This window comes from Bemisia tabaci, chromosome 9 (assembly GCF_918797505.1).
Source record: "Bemisia tabaci chromosome 9, PGI_BMITA_v3".
Lineage (NCBI taxonomy): Eukaryota > Metazoa > Arthropoda > Insecta > Hemiptera > Aleyrodidae > Bemisia > Bemisia tabaci.
Genome location: NC_092801.1, coordinates 23,315,577 through 23,336,276, shown reverse-complemented (window position 1 = coordinate 23,336,276; position 20,700 = coordinate 23,315,577). Strand labels below are relative to the sequence as shown.

At 39.6% G+C, this 20,700-nt stretch overlaps 1 protein-coding gene across 4 annotated transcripts in view; it reads right to left on the bottom strand.

Annotated features, from left to right (window-relative positions):
* Positions 1–20,700, bottom strand: part of LOC109039213 (uncharacterized) — a 289,108-nt gene that overhangs the window by 86,895 nt on the left and 181,513 nt on the right. The window lies entirely within an intron of this gene.

The following is a 20,700-nucleotide window of genomic DNA, read 5'->3' as shown; positions in this document are numbered from 1 at the left end:
CTTGGCAAAAAAAAGGAACTTATTTTGTTTATTTGAATACAATATTGAGTTTTTCTCATATTTTCATCAGCCTAGATTAAATTTTTCAGGGCGGACGAACACAAATAGGCGCGAGTTGTGGATGTAGAAATCTATATACTTATTCTCTCTTCCGAAACGGAGAGCGCATTTTATCATTATCATGCAGGCAAAACTGAGAGAATAGCCCTAGATGGACAATGATGGTCTTTTCATCCGGATGAACGAATGAAGGTTTATTATGCTTTGTTGAGCCTATATTTAATAGGCATCCATTGGTCGAGCAGAATAGACACTCTTTTGTGAGGGGATTTAATAATTGGGTGGATTCAACCGGTTTGTTAGCCTAACTACTTTAGACGCTGCCAAATCTGCGCGGCTCTCGGTTTCTGAGTTACTTTTTCAAAGCATTCTTAACGTTTGCATCGTGTTCTACGTTTCAGTTACCTTAAAAACATGTATTCGCAACAGAGCTCTCGTTTCCCGGAACGAGTTACAAATTTCGGAACTTTTGAGATTTTCCTGAATTTTTCCCGGAACTTTTGAAATCTCCGAGATGTTCCGGATCTTCTGTATTTCCCGGAACATTCTCAGAACTTTTGAAAAAAATCTAAAGAGAACCTCGGAACTTTTGACGGACATGGACAGGCATCTGTAGACATCAGTTTTGACATAGAAATTATTTTGTTGTCAGGAGACATTAGGGGGATTTTGGCACATCCATGCTCCGGCTTTCAAATTTTCAGGTATTAAGGTCGAGTAGAGTCTGTTTCTACAGATCCACTCGTCAGTTGCGTGAAAATTTGTCCCCACCGCCGGGATTCGAACCGGGGCCTATTCATCTAGAGTCAGACGGGCTGACCGCTAGGCCAACCTGCCAGGCCAGCTGCGATTTCGGAACTTTTGAGGTTTTCGTGAATTTTTCCCGGAACTTTTGAAATTCCCGGGATATTCCGGATCTTCTGCATTTCCCGGAACATTATCAGAACTTTTGAAAAAATTTAAAGAGAACCTCGGAACTTTTGACGGACATGGAATGGAAGCACTGGTTCGCAAGTCAAAATTGGTTCATGATTAAGTGACCCACACTGAAAAAAAAATTCTCGGCGTTTTTACCAAGGTCCGTTGGTACCTTTACCATCTCATTTTTTTTACCAATTATTGGTAATTTTACCCCAAAGCTTACCTAAAAACCGGTATTTTTACTGTTTTTTCAGGGAAGAATACCACATTTATTGGTAATCAATTCCTGGTAGCTTTGCCATTTTATCTTGGTAATTCTACCACAGTCGATAAAAAATATTGGCGTTTTTACCAAGGTTCAGTAAAGTTACCGAGAAAGTTCAATAAGTTTACCGAGATTTCTCGGTAAAATTACCAATTCCATTAATGGTAATTATACCAAAAAAAAACTGGGATCAAATAGAACCCTGAATTCTTGGTAATTTTACCCTTTTCTTAGTAAATACACCGAGATATTTTTTTTTCAGTGCATTGCGACGTCACAGTTCTTTGGTGCCTTACCCAGCGGTCTGTCGAGATTTACTTCACCCGATTTTGAGCATCGAAATGGGTCTCAAGGACGTGAAGGTGGCAACTTGAAAAGTTCGCGAAGGCACTCGCCGAGGACATTCATCATTGAGCGGGGATCGAATCGGAGTCAAAATCCGCCGGTAATCTGCACCTGATTTATGGCGAATATCGGCTCATCAATATCCGATATCCTGTTACGTGCCAACCAGCCGCCGCCGCGCTGCGAGTCCCGTGGGCTGCGTAACACCCCCCGCAACCCCTACACCCCCCCCCCCCCCCGGTTCCGCCTCGTCCTCAAGCCAACGGTCACTATCACTCTTTTTCGAGGCTCATTAGGCCCGAGCAACTCGCGCCTTTGATTGCAAGCAGCGTTGCCGTTTGGGGTTTGAAAAGCGAATTATTTTGGCCTAGTCGCACGGTGAGTTGATCTCGTTTTCAAGATCGGATGTTCGGGGTACCGATGATGGAAACTTGCAATTTTTTTTTTTTTTTTATGTTATGAGATTATGTTTTAGTGAGTAGAGGGCATCCGTGAAGAGATGGAAAGATGCCAGCTTCCGGAGGATCTCTACCATGACAGATTCCTGTGGAGAGTAGGCGTCGCAGAGCGCCCTAGCGCGCCGTAAAAGCGGCTTATACATACATACATGTTTTAATTTTGGATATTGGATTCTGAGACATACAAATCTATGATGTAGTTTTCTTTTCCAAAACGGAACGCAAATTTACCAAATTTCTTTCTCAAAATTTCAAGATTTGGGTTTTTTTTTCAGAACCATTTTTTCAGAAAAGAAGAAGAAAAAAAACACGGATCAAATGTTGTAACGTCATGGCACAGAGGAATATTTCAATATCTAAAAAACCAAAAAAATGTAGTGCTACGAATAAGTTACACGATGACAAACAGGGTTAAGGCATTTCAGAATAATACTATCTTAACGGACAGAAACTAGGAAAGTGTTTAATTCAAACATTGGAATTCGAAGTCCTGGTCAGATTATGGGGTACATTAGGGCAGTTGTTCGCGGGTTTTTAGCAATCACTTAAAAAGAAATTGCATATTTTGATCCGTAGCACCTCATTTTGTCATTATTTAGAGAAAATGATTTAACGTCTCAAAATTTCACTCGAAATTTCGATTTTCACTACGAAACTGTACAAAATTTCTGACTGAAAATTTCACTGATTGTTCTCTAGATTACGGGCAAAATTATCCAAACGCATGTACATTGCACGATCATGTAACTAAAAAATGAATCATTTGAGTCAACTTTGCGACCTCTAAATTTGGATACCTCGTCAAAAATGCGACGATTCGACATTTCGTCATTACTCAGAGAAAATTATTTTAACGTCTTAAACTTTCACTCGAAATTTTGATTTTCACTAGGAAACTGTGCAAAATTTGACTGAAAATTTCACCGATTTTTCTCCAGAAAACGGGCAAAATTAGCCAAATTTCGCATGCACATTGCGCACGATCATAAAACTAAAAAATGAATTATTTGAGTCAACTTTGCGACCTCTAAATTTAGATATCATTTTGGGATTTGGATATCATTCGGTCGTCGTAAAAGCGACGATTTGGTGAAAAATCTTATCGATGGCTCGAGATTTTTTCTCTTGATTTACCCTAACCTCCCGAAAAACGCAAGGCTCAAGATGAGGAAGACCTGAACAGAATGTCGAAAATGTTATTGAGGGAAGCAAGGGGAGGGGGGAGAGGGCGCATTACAGATGGGTAGAGTCTCACTCGACGATTCTCGCGGATTTGTTCCCGGTGATGCTTTGCTGCAGCTGCTACTATCATGCAAATTCCTAGTCGTTCGTTACAGGCCGGCACGGAGAGCGTGTATACAGAAGCTTCATCAATGTGTTGGTAAAGGGACTGTCAGACTTAGAGCTTGTGGATCCAAATGCTGCGTCACTATTCTGGAGTCTGCCTCCGAGGAAGTTACTATGTCTATAACTGCGTTTTCTCCGACGATGCAAATGGACCGCGTTTAGTAGAAAGGAACCAAGTTACATCAGCTATTGCCAAATTTAACTGGGGAATTTAATTTTTCACACGAGAACGTTTGTGAGGGTTTCTTTGAAAGTGTTAAGAAATTTTCTTCTTGGCACACGGAAAATTCACTGATTATTTACAGAAAAATATGCATGACCGTTCTCTTACATAAAATTGAATTGCCCAGTTCTTGGCAAAAAGCTGATGTGGCTTGGTTCCTTTCTGCTTAATTCTGATTTGATATTGGAACTACATTGGATTGGTCGAAATTAGAGTACTTGGATGGCGAGAGTACGGACACGTCGAATTATGGAGCTCTTAGGCCCAAAAAGGGAAGCCAACATTCGAACACAAGAAATGTCACTGCAGATCTTCATATTCCAATATCAAACCAAGATGATCGAGAATGTTCCTCAATAAGCTAAGCGTGCTTCCGAAAAAATGAGTAAATTTGGAGACGTTGCATGCGTGAGGAATTTGCGATTTGACTGTTGATTCTTATGTAAAGTTCGCGAGAAACACGATGGTGCCACTACTGGTTTTCTCTGAAATCATCTCCCGAGCTCAAAAAAAGCTCTCAAGTTGAGGCCAAAATGGAGGGGATATCCCATGCTCTCCTGAGAGTCCACCTCTACACCAAGACAAACTCTCCATGCAAAGATAGGGAGCAAATACATTAGCAGGCTTGCCGTGTTTTCAGTTTTAGAGTCTCCAAATAAAGTGGCAGCCTTGTCAATGTGTTTGCTCCCTATCTTTGCATGGAGAGTTTGTTTTGATGTAGAGGTGGACTCTCAGGATAGCGTGGGATCCCTTCCATTTTGGCCTCAACTTTAGAGCTTTTTTTGAGCTTGGGAGTTGATTTCAGAGAAAACCAGTGGCACCATCGTGTTTCTCGCGAACTTTTACATAAGAATCAACAGTCAAATCGAAAATTCCTCACGCATGCAACATCTCCATTGTATTTAGAAAGCACTCCGGATAGTTTGAATTCGAAGGTTCGCTGTTCTTTAGGGCGTTACAAGCTCCATGACCTAACCTTAAAATTACAGTCATGTCCATACTTGCCCCATATACCTAGGTACTCTAGACCAAGACCCACTGTGAGTCCCAACAAGGCGAAGCGCGATCTGGCGGGCGCGCCGCGAGTTTTTTTCGCCCCTCGGAGCGGCGTCATCTATCAAAAATGCGCCGTCAAAAGTTGGGAGATCGCGGTTGACGGTCGCCAAGCCAAAGGCGGCAAAGGCGGCGACCCAGGGAAATGAAATATCGAGCTTCGGATTGTCGCGCCGCGGCCGGCAGGGCGGGGGGTCATGTTTATTTCTGGCCGTGTTTCAACCTGATAATCGCTCGATTGACGGGTCCGCGGAGGGTCGCGCGCGGTGGCGAGGCGTGAACGATCGATTATCGATACTTACCCATTTGAAGCTATGGTAAAGAATCGATTATGAGGATGCTCGCTGCGAACACCTTGTTTATCGATCATTTTTCATGGGTTTAAACGGCGGTCAATCGATATATCGCAAAACACGGCACGTCACGGGTCGCGCCCCTTTCCCGCTCGGGGATTTGCCCCGGCAACGAGTGGCAGGGATTGGAACGATTAGCCGATAAATAATAAAATGAATGATGTCCGGCGATTGAGTAATTATGAGGACCTCATTACGGTCGTAAATTGGGTTTCACTGTTGCTTAAATTGAAAATTATTGGAGTTTCGGCTGCTCATAATGAAATCCTCTCTATTCTAATAAAATCATTTTTAAGACGCTCGATGGGCTGGGATGAGGAAGGGGAGTTTAAAGTCCGTAAGAGGGAAATTCCTGTAAGGAGAGTCCCGTCTGTAAGTGGATTGATGCAGTTTTTTTTTTTTTTTTTTTTTTTTTTTTTTTTTTTTTTTTATTTTTTTTTTTTTTAAATTTTATTTTTAGTAATACTTTGGTTTTTTGCGTTTGAGATTTCGCTGGCCGTGAAGTAGGGACTCGCAGCGTCCCGGGGGTTGGGCCGCGTAGTGGCCAGGGGGCGGAATCCTTAATAAACTAATATTGAGCTTTCAGACGCTTTTCTCTGTAATGAAATGTAAATTCGGGTCATGCTTAACAAACACAGTGTGCAAGAGATCGGGAATAAGAGACAAATTAAAGAAGAACAATCGGAGAGAATTAAAGAGGAAATTGGCTAGAAGCTCAATATTTGTTTCTCAAATAATTGCAATTGCACTGTTGAACATTTCGGAGTGAAATCCTGTGCTGGAGTCTATCTAGCGCCTGGAAACCCCGAGTCAGGGCGGATCCAGATACTTCAGACGGGAGGGGGACGTGAGGGGGGACTCTTCCCCGAAAATTTTCGAAATTTTAAAGCATTTAATAATCAGTCTGAGTTAATTTCGTCATGAATAATTATCAAATATAAGCATAAGGTAGTGATCATATGATCCTAGCCATGATGACGTCATTGCACTGCATACGCAGTGATTTTCACTGATCGATGTGGTCAAGCTGACGCATATAGCAAGCTTACAATACCTCGTCACCTTCCGGCCAAAGTGTCACAAGTGCCATGCGAAATTTCAGAATTTCCGCCGCCATTTATTTTATTGCAAAGAATTTGTTCAACGAAGCTGTCCAAAAATACATACACCAAAATTTTCTTTGTGCTGCCGATAAAATTCAGTGCAATTTTCTCACAGATTCAACCAAAAATTTGTATGTACAAAAATAAAATGGCGGCGGAAAGTCTGAAACGTCGCATGGCGCTTGTGATAATTTGGCCAGAGGGTGACAACCTATTGATTGCACTTATTGGTTACAAAGTCCGAACTATACAGGTTTATTTTTTTACGAATTATATAGGTAGATTCCTCCCCAAATATTAAATAAATGAACTGAGTTTCAACAGAGTGCTGCCCGGAATAAAACAAAGGCAAATGATTGTTTACGATATGAGGAATTAAAGTGAGGTGAAGAAAGCTAATATGTATACAAAAATGAGCTTGAAAATGAGAAAACTTACGAACAATAAGAACTTTTCACTGAACTTTATTGACTAGGGAACCATCCGCTTAGATTAAATTTGAGATCCTCTTTCCTGAAACGACTATTTTAAGTCTGGTAGATTTCATGAGGAAAAAATCGCAACTGATTTTCTGAAAGAACAGAGTAAGACCATAATATCGAATCCATCGAAAGTCATTTATCTATTTTATTATGTATAAACGGACGCCGGTGTTGAGCAAAATTTCATCCTTCGATTGAAGCTATTGAGGCTATTGAACATCCTGGAACAGACCACTTATCTGCCACTCATGATTGACATATCGACGGGTGAAAAGGTCATACGAGTCATGTTTTATTGATACACATCCGGCACAGATAATGGACGAGTGAGGTTTTCGTGGCTCCAGATCAGAGCAAATTATGTAAAAAGCACAAAAAATAGCATCATATAGATTATTTCTGTGGATCGGCATTGAATTTTGATGAGTTGAAACAAACTACCATGAATAAGAGCAAAAATAAATAAAATATCTTGTCTAGCCATACATCAATAGGTCGCAGTCCAGAGGAGTCAAAATTTCTTTTTCCTTTCGAGACCCAGCGGGAAAATTTTACAACACAGCCCAATTTCTTTTGTTATCATTCGCAATTTGTGAAACTTTGTTTCACGTATTTAGCGTTAGATACCATTATTAAATTCCTCGCACACATAAGGCCCATCGGGCCCCTCCAAAAAATATATAGATTTTGCTAAAAATGTTAGTTGTGGCCCTTTCACTGGAAAAACACATTTGATCTAGAGTCCAGACTCTTGAAAACATCGACAAGAAAAAGTAATCTTGATTCAATCAGGATCTAGCTTAAATCAAGAATTAAGCCTCTTAATTTAAGCGGATTCCGTTTTGATTCAAGCAAAAATCCGATTGAATCAAGAGTATTTTTTCTTGTCAATGTTTTCAAGAGTATGGACTCTAGATCCAATGTGTGTTTTTTTTTTTGTTTTTGTTTTTTGTTTTTTTGTTTTTTTGTTTGTGCTCCCTCTCAAAACATAGTATGTGATATTTGATGAGTACTGACATAAGAAAGAATGCTTCTGATGAGTCAAAATATACTTAATACTTGGGCTACAATTAATGATTGTCCTTTTCCCTCAGTCAAGTTACACGATCACAATACAGCTTTTCAAAATCGCAGAAGTTTTAAATTTATCGCAGTCCAAAAATTGGCAATCATGTGTACCTGTCACAACTGCGGTGGCAGCATCAATTCCACAAAAATCAGAGTTCAAATTTTCAGCTATCATTTTTCACCCCGGGGGGTTTAGCGATCATCCCGATATGCTTTTTTCACGTACTCGTATCTACATTTATTCATGACTAAAACAAATAACGGAAAAAAGTCACAACGGAGTTGGATTCCATTCATCACGCAGAGGATCTCATCGTGTAACACAATACAGCGTTACAATATAGGTGCAGGTTTTGGAAAAATAGTCCAGGAATTTATTTAATGGTAACGTTACGAGGATAAAGTGCAGAGTGTTGTGATTAACCTCAACTCAATAAAACTGGCCTATAGTATTATACAAAACGTTCGTTGTCCTTGATTGTACTCGAAAGTACAGAGTGTTGTGAGTTTATACAAAGTTTAGTTTTAGTTGTATTACAAAGTTTCAGTTTTATACAAAACGTTCGTTGTCCTTGATTGTACTGGAAAGTACAGAGTGTTGTGATTAACCTCAACTTAATAAAACTGGCCTATAGTTTTATACAAAACGTTCTTTGTCCTTGATTAATTTTTTTAAATTAAACATTAATGAGAGTAATAAAACGTGGATTCATCAATCATCGATGCAAATATCGACGATTAGAGTTAATTGATGCGTAGGTACCTCCATTACAACCTTTAAACGTTCATCGGAATTATACGAATATGCGCATCGTGGTATACGTGCTAGGTAGTTCTTTTTAATTTGATTCAATTACACATATTCCTTTTAGGTGTATAGATACGTACAATTCATTTGCAAAGTTTTCGGCTCACCGATAAAAGAGAAGAAAATAGTTTGAAGACCATTACAGACAAAACTTCTTCAGTTTGGTAGAAAATGCGAATTTTATCGGAAGAACTTCGGCCTGGTTGTTCAAACTACGCTTTCCTCTAGCGCGATTGATTTTCTCCCATACGCGTGAGAGCTCATCTGCAGAGTCTCAATTGGACCACACTTTGCAATTGGATTGCATTTTGCAATCAGGAACCACTATCTCTGGCCTCTCCATAAAAGCACATATCTGCACTAGGAAACTAATATCATGTATGTTGTTTCTAAAATGGGCCAGGAATGGTGGTTCCTTATTGCAAAATGTGGTCCAATTAGGAACTGAAAGCTCTGTCTCAGTTTAAAAACAACGCGCGTACATTAGTTTCCCTATGCGCATAAGTTTTTTTTATGGATGGGCTAAAAATTGTAGTTCCTAATTGCAAAATAAAGTGCACCCGTGGTGATTGGGACTGGAGCTATCGTTGATAATTGGATTACATTTTTCAACACGGAGCCAATATTTCTGGCTCATTAAAGAAACAACATAAATGCCATTGGTTTCCCTATGCAGAAAGGTGCTTTTATGGAAGTGCCAGTGAAAGCGGTTCCTTATTGCAAAATGTGGTTTAATTGATATTCGCGGATAATCCGAAACTAAGCTTTTTGGCCAAGAATGAGAATCGAAAAGGCCGTATTTTAAAAAAATTCAATAAAACACGAGTCAAATAACGGACAAAGATGTAAGAATAGGTAAAAAATTACGGAATTTTACCTCAAAGTAGTTATTTCGGTATACACCATTCCTGGATTTTTTTTTTTTTTAAATAGAAAATTAAGCCATAGTATTGCAGCATCTACGGGCCAAAGCCACCAAGAAAACCGAAAATAAATTTCGTGGATAAACAAGACTCTACTGTACGCTGGTAAAAAAAACCTCTTGGTTCAAGAGTGCAGTTTCTTGTCGCCGGATGTAAGAGTCTGGACTCTTTTGTTTCAATGCAAAATCCGCTTGAAACAAGAGTTCAAGACTCTTAAATCCTGCGACAAGAAACTGCACTCTTAAGTCAATGCACCGCGGCATTGGTCCAAGAGGTTTTTCTTACCAGTGTAGTCATTTTATTTTGAAGAGTAAATGATTTTAACATATCTCATTATATTCAAACGCGCTACATTTCAAATAATCTAACCTCGTGCACTGTTCCCCGCGAAGCAGCCAGTGCAAATCCGAAACTCAAACTTCAGAATTGAAGCAGAATGGACCAACAATGACGACGAAGTAGGAGGAATCACGAAGCAAATACCCTCAGACGTAATACGAGTGACGTTCTAAATCTGATCCCATTACGGACAGAAGCACGGCGCGTGGCGGCTAGAGAATATTAACAACCGAGGTTGGAAAACCTCACCGGAAAGTTTTCTCGATCATATAAGAATAAAAGCACGGGGCACGATATATTATTTGGAAGATAAACTGGCAATGCTTAATCAAACACAGGATATTTCTCATCTTATTTAATCAAAACGTTACCAAAATAGGGATGCACCACGGGTAGAATGTGCAAGTGGTGTGTTCTTTTCCGAGGTGTGAGAAAGAGGCAATTCGTTCAGTTTTGAGGTCAAAAACCGCGAGATGATATAAATTGGACTGCATTTTGCAATTTGGAACCATAAATTCTGGCTCTTCTGGAAGCAACACTTATGCGCATAGGGAAACTAATGGCACATACGTTGTTTTTAAACCGGGGCAGAATTTATAGTTCCAAATTTCAAAATGCAGTCCAATTATTAGTCCCGTTTTGCACGTGAAAAACTTTTCGATACATCTATACTGAACAAGATTTTTCGGTTTTCGGCTACTCATAATGATGAAAACAAAAGTTGATCTATTAGCCGATTTTACAAATATAAGCAATGAGTGCGACTCAGGCCATGCATAACTTCAATAAAATAAAACAATGTGCAACAGATAAAAACTTAAAACTTGCGGAATTATCTTAACTGAAATTATTTTGTTTCCGCGTATTCAGTGCAGGTCTTGTAAATGAAAATTCAACTCACTTACGGCGGAAGTACCACGTCTTCCTCGTACACATTTAATTAACGGATATCAGAGAAATATACCTGAAACAAAATACGTAAAAAATTGTGAGAAATTTTAATAGAAGCAACGCTTAAAAGCAACTAATAATCTAGCTAATCGACACTTAAATCAAAACAAATGTTAAAATTCAATTCAAAATTTTGACACTTACGGGACCATTGAAATCGGAACATTTACAATTTACATAAATTATCTTTCTTTGAGAACATCATTAATCTTAATTGGGCCATGGATTTTATTCGACTATATACTTATTACATGTTTACCATAAAAAATCTTGTTAAGGTTATATTTTATTCCTACCTTGCTGCTATGAGAATTAATATTGTTTGAAGTAAGTTAAAGTTTCTATAGAATATGTTATTTTTTTCTATACAGGCAATACCAAACTAACCAAATTAAATTCTAAATCTGCAACTTAAACACACATTTCAAGCGTTCCTTGAAACTTCATTGATTTTTCACGAATACTCTCGGCATACATTGAAATTCCTACATGAAAGACCCATTTAAGGATATGTTACGTAACGGACTACCGAAGATTCTTATTTGGACCTAATCCCACCCTGTTAAGCAAAAACCGCGTTCTCTCGCAGCGATTTAATTTGAGCTAAGCGGTTTTCGCTACGGTTAGAATTATTTTTGTCAATGCCTTCGCGCTGAACGGAGGGCGACAGAAGCGCCGCAGCGCCCCAATTTCGGAAAGCGGAAGCAGCTGAGCAGTTATTGAGAATATTAATTAAATTCCTGATTCCAAATCCGATAGGTACCTTGTTTCCGTCTCAAATGTTGAGTATTCAATTCGGCGGGTTTCAGATCTGGAAACTTCGCGAGCGATTTCCTTCCAGTTACGCGGGGAGAATAGTGCCGATTGTGCCGCGTTTCTTCAGATGCAACAGTGCTTGTGCAACGATTGGATCCCGAAAAACATTTTTCGCCGGAAAAATTTTGAAATTAAATTTCGATATTTTGAAATTAAATTGCGATTTATGAAATTAAATCCCGCAACTTATCTTGAAAAAGCAATGATAACAATTTAATAAGTGGGTAAGAAGGCTAATGTTTACATAAATACCACCAAAACGTTTTGGCTGAAAACTCAGCCATCCCCAGTTGGATAAAAACAGTAAAAACTTTTAAAAATCTAAAAACTCAGTAATTGACTGTACCTTTCGCAGTGAGAAAAAAGTTGTTATCTACTTTAATAACTTCAACAACTTTTACAACAATGTAGGATAACAACTTTTTCTCGCTTTGAAGGGTATACAGCCAAGTACTAAGTTTTCGCAATTTTAAAATGTTTTACTGTTTTTATCCAATTGAGGAAAGCTGAGTTTTCAGTCAAAACGTTTTGGTGGTATTTTTATAAAAATTAGTCTTGTTATCCGCTGTTTAAATTCTTATTATTCCATAACTTGTCACGAACTGCGGAGCATAAACATATCGACGGTGAAACTACCAAACCACGTATCTCGGTTTGCGACGTCGCAAACTTCCTGTCATACTTTATTTTTTAAATGAAAAACTACTTAACGTCCAGTCTTGAAAATTTTTGTGATTTTTCCTCTTCGCGCGGAGAAAATTCTGTGAAAATTTCAAGGAATGATATTGATTTGGTCTACTTCAAAAAAATAAAATGTGAGCGTAGATTTTTAAACACCGCAAACGAGATACGTGGTTTGGTAGTTTCACCGTCGATATATCATATCTTGAAAAAGCACCCCCTCCCGCAAAACTAATAACATGTTTGCAAAAAACGTTACCTAAAAATGCGTGCTTCATATAATATTTGAATTAATATAGAGCGACAAACAGTAATTATTGTGATGATAAATATTTCAAAATAATTTAAGTTCATGGGTTGGCTGCCTTTTTGGGACTTTGAGCCGCTTGAGCAGGTGATCAAACATATCTTCCAGAATTGCAGACAAATTCATGCTTTCCCTCCGTTTAGAATCAATTTCTGGATCTATTAATTAATCTTCATTGAAAGCAGGCTTTTGTGCGCGCGTTGCTTTCCTTCCCGGTTGCATCTTGTTTTTAAAGTCAACAAAATGAAATGACCTGGAAAAAACTATATTTTAACATTTTTACGTTAAAATAAGACTAACGGTAAGCTCAGCTAAATAACAATGCGGGTTTTGAAATTACAGTATCAGACCGGAACCTTTCAGGACATCGAATGTGATTTCCTTATTTATACGCCTCAGGTAATGGACCACCAGATGAGGTACAAATGTAAGCAGTCGCATATATGTTTCCTAACCAGAACTTCACGTAGGACACGATTCTTGCATCGGAAATTACTGAAATCAACTCCTAACCAAGATATTTACGTTTTTGTTTTACATTGATTACTCGAAATTTGGATTGCCGGGTCACAAAGAAACGCAATACTCTACTTGAGTCCAATCGCGTGCCACAACGGTTTTCGTAGGCTTCTCAATCAAGCACTGCGTTTCCATGTAGTATCCATGCAGTCTTGGAGGCGCTAAAGTGCGTTCCGCGCCGATCGCACTGTTTGGCGCGATGCGTGAAGTATTCCTACAGTCTCGCAGGCGCTCATGTGGGTTTAACGCCGGCCGCACTGTGTTTGGCGCGATTATTCGAACTCACGTCGGCAATAATCGCGGCATCGAATGATGGGGCTTAAAAGGTCCATGCTGTGGTTTGACGCCGTATGAGTATTCCAACGTTGCACTGGTTCTCCCGATAAAATTCTTCTCCGGGAGAAGTAAGGAAAGTTCTCTATGCTCGTTTTTTTAAATTGGATGGACCAATAGACAAGGTACGAATTTATGCACTCTGATACATGATTCTTTGCCAGAATTTCATGTAGAATACGATTCGCGTAACGAAAAATAATGAAACCAACTCCTAACGAAGATAGTAACGTCTTTATTGTACATTGCCGAGACAAGTAGAGGAAAATAAAGGGAAAATGTACGAAAAGACACCGAAAAACTGATGGGAAGGTTTTAAAGTAGACCGCGTTAGGCAGACAGGAACCAAGCCACATCAGCTATTGCCAAATTAAATTGGACAATTAATTTTTGACACAAAAACGGTTGTGCGGATTTTCGTGCAACTTTCAGTGAATTTGTTGCATGCTACAAAGCATATTCCTTACAATTTTTGAAGGAATCCGCACAAACATTCTCTTGTAAAAAATTTAATTGACAAGTCAAATTTGGCAACGGCTGATGTGGCTTGGTTCCTTTCTGCTAAACGCGGTCCAACTTTAGTCCTTTTATAGAGAGAGTTGAGACAACGCGGCTTATGGATGTCACAAACAGGAATAAAGATTACAAAAATCGGAATTTTTTGTAATCTTTGATCAACCCATTCCCGAATGCCTGTCTCCGTTCCCTCTCTCATTCCATTTATTCCTTGCCGTACCACCAATTTCCCGGTCCATTCCAGTTTATAATCTTTGCAATTGGTGCAAATGCAATCTTTATTCCCGTTTGTGACACTGTGAAGCCCTAAAATACGGGAGCCGATCAGAAATGGATTCGCATTGTCTTTAAGGTATAAATACAGTATAAAGGCACTCTAGGTCCAACTATCGTGTATGCCGTAACACCTCATGGCCAATCATCCTTTAAGTCTAAACTATACAAAAAAGCCAACAGGAGAAAATCTCAAAAGCGAGGGGTCTGACGACGCAGCTGGCGCATTGGAATGAAATCATCATGAAAATCGAATCCTCCTTAACTGGAGCACGTTTCGCGTAAATTAATTTCTCCGCCTCTCGACCCGAACCTCCGCGTTAAGCTACGGTCTACGGTTCCATAGGCAGCGTGCGACCTAAAGCCGGCCGCGCCACACGGTGAATCGAGTCAATGAGAGAGGTCGGACAAAATTTGGAAACTTTAAACGCTCATAACTCCGTTTATACAAGAATCTGATGTTCTGCAAGTGGTTCCATTGGTTTTTTCGTAAAATTTTCTTCCAGTATCACTCCTTGAACTTTAAAAGGCGACGAAATAAACATCAACATTTGCAGTTTATGTCAAAAATTTCATGTCCAACCTCTTTAATTGACTCAATCCACTGTGCGCCACATCAACCGCTCCACAATGGATCGAATCAATAGGAGAGGTCGGACTTTGGAAACTTTAAACGCTCATAACTCCGTTATACAAAACCTCGAGGTTCTAAAGGTGATTTTATTGGTTTCCTCGTGAAATTGTCTTCTAGAGGCACCCCTAGAATTTAAAATGTGACGAAATAAACATCAAAATTAGCAGTTTTAGTACACAATTTCATGTCCAACCTCTCTAAATTACTCGATCCACTGAACGCCCCCTAAATTTGCGTCGAGTACCTTTATATGTAGAGTACAGGCGTACTGAAAGATGGAGCTCGTAGGGCCCAAAAGGGCAGCCAACCTTGTTACACAAAAAATGTTACTGCCAAACTTCAGATTCCAATCACACCAAAGTTGGTCAAGAATGTTCACTAATGAGCGTTCTTCCGCAAAAATGAGTAAATTGATGCAAATGAATGCAATGATTTGGACGTATTTCTGTCAAATGGAACTAAGCGCCATCGGGGTAGGAAGGTAGAGGGGGGGGGGGGGGGGGGGGGGCTTGGATTGGCGGCGGAACCGGGCGTCCGGCTCATTCGTTCCTATGCTCGCAATGCTTTTCCATGGCGCTTAGTTCCGTTTGACAGAACGCGCTATCCGGTATTCTAAATTCCTCAAAAGGAACTCAAATTGGTGCTCAGTTCCGTTTGACAGAAATACGTCCATATGTTTGATTCTTATGAGTATAAGATGACAATTTAAAGTGAAATTATCAGGAATTTTCTCATTTTCAGCTTCTCCTACAGAAAGCAGACAATTTTTGTTCAAGGTTATGTTCTATTGTTTTGAACCATACGATACATCAAACTAGAGTACCTTTATAGACTGAGTATGGCCATTTCCGTTCCGGTTTTTCATTGGTCGCGAGCGAATAGGCTGACACGATGCTCTTAGGGCCGTAAATAAACAAACAAGATGGCCGTTATCAGCAAGCAAGATTGAGGTTATGCACATCTTGCATCCTCGTGTGATAAAGGTGAAAGGCAATTTAACAATGTTTTCATGTGTTTTTCGTGTGCTATTCGTAGATATGCTCGTTTAAATTGTTACTGCCGCATAATTGACATTTTTGTCAAATTTAGCTTCTCATCGATGTTACGGTGAGCCGCCATCTTGTTTGTTTATTTACGGCCCTAAGCGCATCATGAGGCCTACAAACTCGTTGACCAATCAAAAAGCGGAACAGTTTTCCTGTAGTAAAAAGATACGAATGTCTATAAAGGTACTCTACATCAAACCACTATCGCATACGATCCAATGGACTATACGCTCGCGGCAGACCTCGTGTCGCGCACGCCCTGTGAAACCGTGCCTTTTGTTTCCTCGAATTTAAAATGAGTTAGCGCGGCGCTGTGGAGACGAATTTCTCCGCACTTGACAACGCAGCATTTCCATCTGCTCCCCGGCTTTGAAAAAAGGGCTTGATAATCCTGCGGCTTTAACGAGCTATATTCAGACGAATATCGTCGGTGGTGCGGTAGTTTTCTCACCTTGAACTCCCTGCATGCTAAATTCCGCCTGGAAGAAAAGAAAAATAAAGAGTTGGGGAAACTTCTTAGTCGAGAAGTTTTGATCCTCGTACCCTCTCCGACGCGGAGTTAGGGAGGTATTTTGCCTTTTTAAAATCCCTCTCTGGCCCGCACTTAATTCAGCAGCGTGCTACTGCGTCAAAACAGAATTGCTTCCACTTTAAAAAGCTTCCGGCGGTTATGAAAACAGTATTTTTGTCACAGGGAATTAGTCACCTCTCTCTTTCGAAAGCTTTTGTTTTGGTGATAAGTTTTAATTTTCTGGGTTGATTAGCCCCTGATCTTCTGTGATCGTATGCGAGCTTGATGCAACGATTCCGCATTGTACACTGGAAAAATTAGGATGTTGCATTGGATTGCATTTTGCAAAAAAAGAACCGAGAGCATCCTAATGTTGCTAGAATTGCGCAACTTACACTAGACGCACTTACACATAAAATTACTGAAAGCATGCAAAAATTAAATTTAACTTTATACTAACTAACTACCTAACTAACAAGCAGCTCTTGTAGCGCTTCTGTGCGCTCTGCGGCACCCAACCGCCACTGATAGCGAAAATTGAATTTACAAAGATGAATTTCGTCTTGAATATATAATTTATTGGGATGTAACGATAAAACTTTGTTCAAGTGATCAGTTTGTATTTACAAGGTAAAACAAATTGCACAATTTTAAAGGCATTGGAATGCTCTTAGTTCCCATTTGCGAAATCCAATCCAATCGTTCGTCGAGCGGTTTTATGAATGGTCCGAGGACATCGTCGCCTGGTTTCGATGAAAGCTCCAGCTTTTAAACCCCGCTCGACTGCAGTGCTGAGGAAAAACGCCGTATGAACCTTCAGGCGTTGCCAAATTCCCTTTGATAAAACGCAAGTTTCCTGGTAATCTTATGAATATTTTCCTCCCAATTTTTCAGATGATTTTGTTCGCTATTTCACCAAAAGATTCTAAAAATTAAAAGAAATAATATTCATAGCATTCCTCAAAAATGAAAATTTTATCGAAGGAAATTTGGCAACTCTTGAATGGTCATACGGCGTTTTTCCTTACACGGCAGCGGGCTGATTATTGAAAGTGATAGACGAAGTGATCGGCAAAAATGACATAGGGAGTATACGGGGCTATCCTATTGGTGGCAACGAGTGGTTCCTATAATACTAAGTGAGAAAATGATGGACCAATTGTCGGATTTCTCGTGGGTTGGCGTTAGTTAGTCCAACAACTACTGCTTTGCCCATTGCAGCCACTCGTTTCCGCACGGAGAAAAAAACTTCGTGCATGGGACCCGAAGTTTATAGGTCATATGGATCTCTGAAATTTTCGGATTGAGCATCTGAACACTTTAGGTCCAGCTGCTGAGGTTTGGATCACACATCTGAGACTTCAGTTCTTACATCTGAAGTACTTCGGTTTTCACATCCGAAAAACTTCAGTTCTCACATCTGAAGTACTCCAGATGTAAGAACTGAAGTTTTAGATGTGTGATCCGAACCTCGACAGCTAGACCTAAAGTGTTCAGATGCTCAATCCGAATACTTCAGAGATCCGTATGTCCTAAACTTCGGGTACCACACACGAGGTTTTTTCTCCGTGCACCATAAGGATCCCTCTATATCCCTTTTGTCTTTTTTTGTCTAAAGCTTTGTATATCAATTTCAATGATCGGCCCGCAGTAGAGTTCTCAACCTTTTAATCGGGCGATCCTTTTTCAAGGAAGAGAATAACCCCCGGGTGTTGATTGAACTCGAGCGTTCTCCTTTTAAGGAGCAAAGGCGTTTGATTCACTGAAACGGAACGATTGATTTGAGGCTCTTTTCTCAAGAGATACTCTATTATCGCGGGCGAACTCGAACAAGACTCTCGTTACAATACGAGGAAACTTTTAATTAGCAAGAATAACAACTTCCCGGGAATTTTTCATCCGCCATCCGCTCAGCGACAGGAAAATTCTGCCGTGCTAAGTAAAAACGCCGTATGAGCATTCGAATGTTGCCAAATTTCCTCTCAGAAAATGCTAAATTTTAAAGAAAGTTATGAACGATTCTCCCTAAAATTTTCAGATTTTTTTAAATTAGATTACCTACGAACAAAATCTTCTAAATAATCTGAGAAGAAATATAACAAATTTTCCTGGAAATTCCCGATTTTTCAAAGGAAATTTGGCAACGCCTGGTGGCTCATGCGGCGTTCTTCCTTAGTACGGCAGCGGTTGTCCGGACCCTTTTGAACCGGAGGTAAATTGATGGGATTATGGATTTCGCCGGTAGCGTGTCGTGCTTTGCAATTCATCGATTGATCTACCGTTTAAACCTATGGAAAAGGATCGATAAACAGGGTGTTCGCAACGAACACCTAAATAATCGATTCTTTACCACAGTTTCAAATGGGTAAATATCGATAATTGATTATTCATGCCTCGCCACTGATTTCGCTTTGCTTTATCGGGCAAGCAACCTGTGAACATTTTCACATTGAAAAGCCCAGATTCTTCCTTTACAAATTTCGATAATACGAATTCCAAGTAGCTCATTGAGGATAAAATTCTCATTAACGCTTAAAAAGTAAAAGTTTTTTTCAGTAAACGGACTTTTTTCAGATATTTCCCAGGCTTTTCTCATTATTTTTAACATAATGGAGCGATGGGGATTAGGGTAGATCAGGCCAGTGTGACTTACTTCAAAATCAGGTGAAGTGAGGGAGATAGGTTGCCTTGCGGATGTCTCATGCGGAGAAAAAACTTCATGCGCGGAACTCGAAGTTCAGGTCATATGGGTCTCTGAAGTTTTCGGGTCGTGCACATTTGAAAATTTGAGGTCCAGCTGCCGAAGTTTGGGTTATAAATCACCTCCGTTGAAAATTTTATGGAGTCAGTCCGAAGTATCGAAGCACCGAAGTACTTCACATGTATGACCCGAACTTCGGCGGCCGAACCTCAGGTTTTCGGATGAACGGACCGACAACTTCAGAGATCCATACTGCCGTGCTAAGGAAGAACGCCGCGCCGTCCAAACATTCGAGAGTTTCCAAATTTCCTTCGATAGAATGTTTATTTTCGCGGAAGGTTATGAATATTTTTCCTTGACATTTTCAGGAACTTCAGGTAAAATTGCAAACAAAGTTACCTGAAAAATTAGAAGGAAAATATTCATAAGTTTACCAGGAAATTCGTGTTTTATCAAAGGAAATTTCACACCAGCTGAAGGTTCATACGGCGTTCTTCCTCAGCACGACAGCATATGACCTAAACTTCCGGTTCGCACGCCGGACGCAATACCAGGACCCCCCCCCCCCCCCCCCCACCATATTTTCCTTTCATCCAATCCCGACAAAGAGTGTGATTCTGCCACGCTGATAGTAATAAAACTTTGCTCATTTTAAAATTACCAGAGAGACACGGAAATTAAATATTGTCGTTGTATTTTAAGCAGACGCTTGCGTATCTCATTCCCTACTTATTTCTCTCATCTTATCCATCGGGATCGAGGAGTTAATATAACCTAGCCGTCAAGAAATAAAAAACTCTGAGAAACTTTTAAATTTCATTCACTGCTGAAAAGCTCCGCTCCTGCAAAAAGAGAACGAGTTTAGCATTAAATGCGGCCGTATCAGATACCTATTCAGGATGAAAATTACGCATGGATATAACTTCGAAGTGAGAAGATGAAAACATACGGAGAAAAATTGAAATCAGTTTCTCCATGTTTATAAGGGAGAAAAACTGAAATGTCGCAAATCGAAATAAGTATTCCTACTGGTTATTAAACTATCAAATATGACCGTCCAAGCAAATAATAACATCGACACTGAAAAAAAAAAAAACAACATTTACTTTTAGGGATATTAAACATATGAAAGAGGGATATAAAAGAGAAACAGCCAAAGCCATCAAACCAAAACGGACTCCGAAAATTGTTGGTGCCCAGTTCAAAAATATAGTGTGAAAAAAAGTGATTTAAAGTTTTTATCTGCCATTATTTTCGCCGCCTAAAACTGTCGAAATGAAATGAGTATTTACACTCTCGAAAGTCAAAAAATCTCAACTTTTCTTAAAAGGCATTCCTCGGAATACTAGAGATCGGTCAACCAAGGCTCATGCACTGTCTTACTAAGGACCACCTTTACCACCTCTTGTTTACCTTTTGCCAAAACAGAACTATAAATGCTTTCATGGGAGCACTACATTTTACTTTTTTTGGGGGGAGGGGATATTTTTGGCAATTCTTATGTGAAAATACGGCAACAGTGCAGGTGTTCAATGTTCAGCAATATCTGTTTCTTATATTTTCGTTCAGTGCATTCATAATTTTGATTCCTCCATAATATCCAACTTACTTCGTTCTGAAATATGAATGAGAAATTGTCTTCATGAGAAATGAGCTTCAGCAAT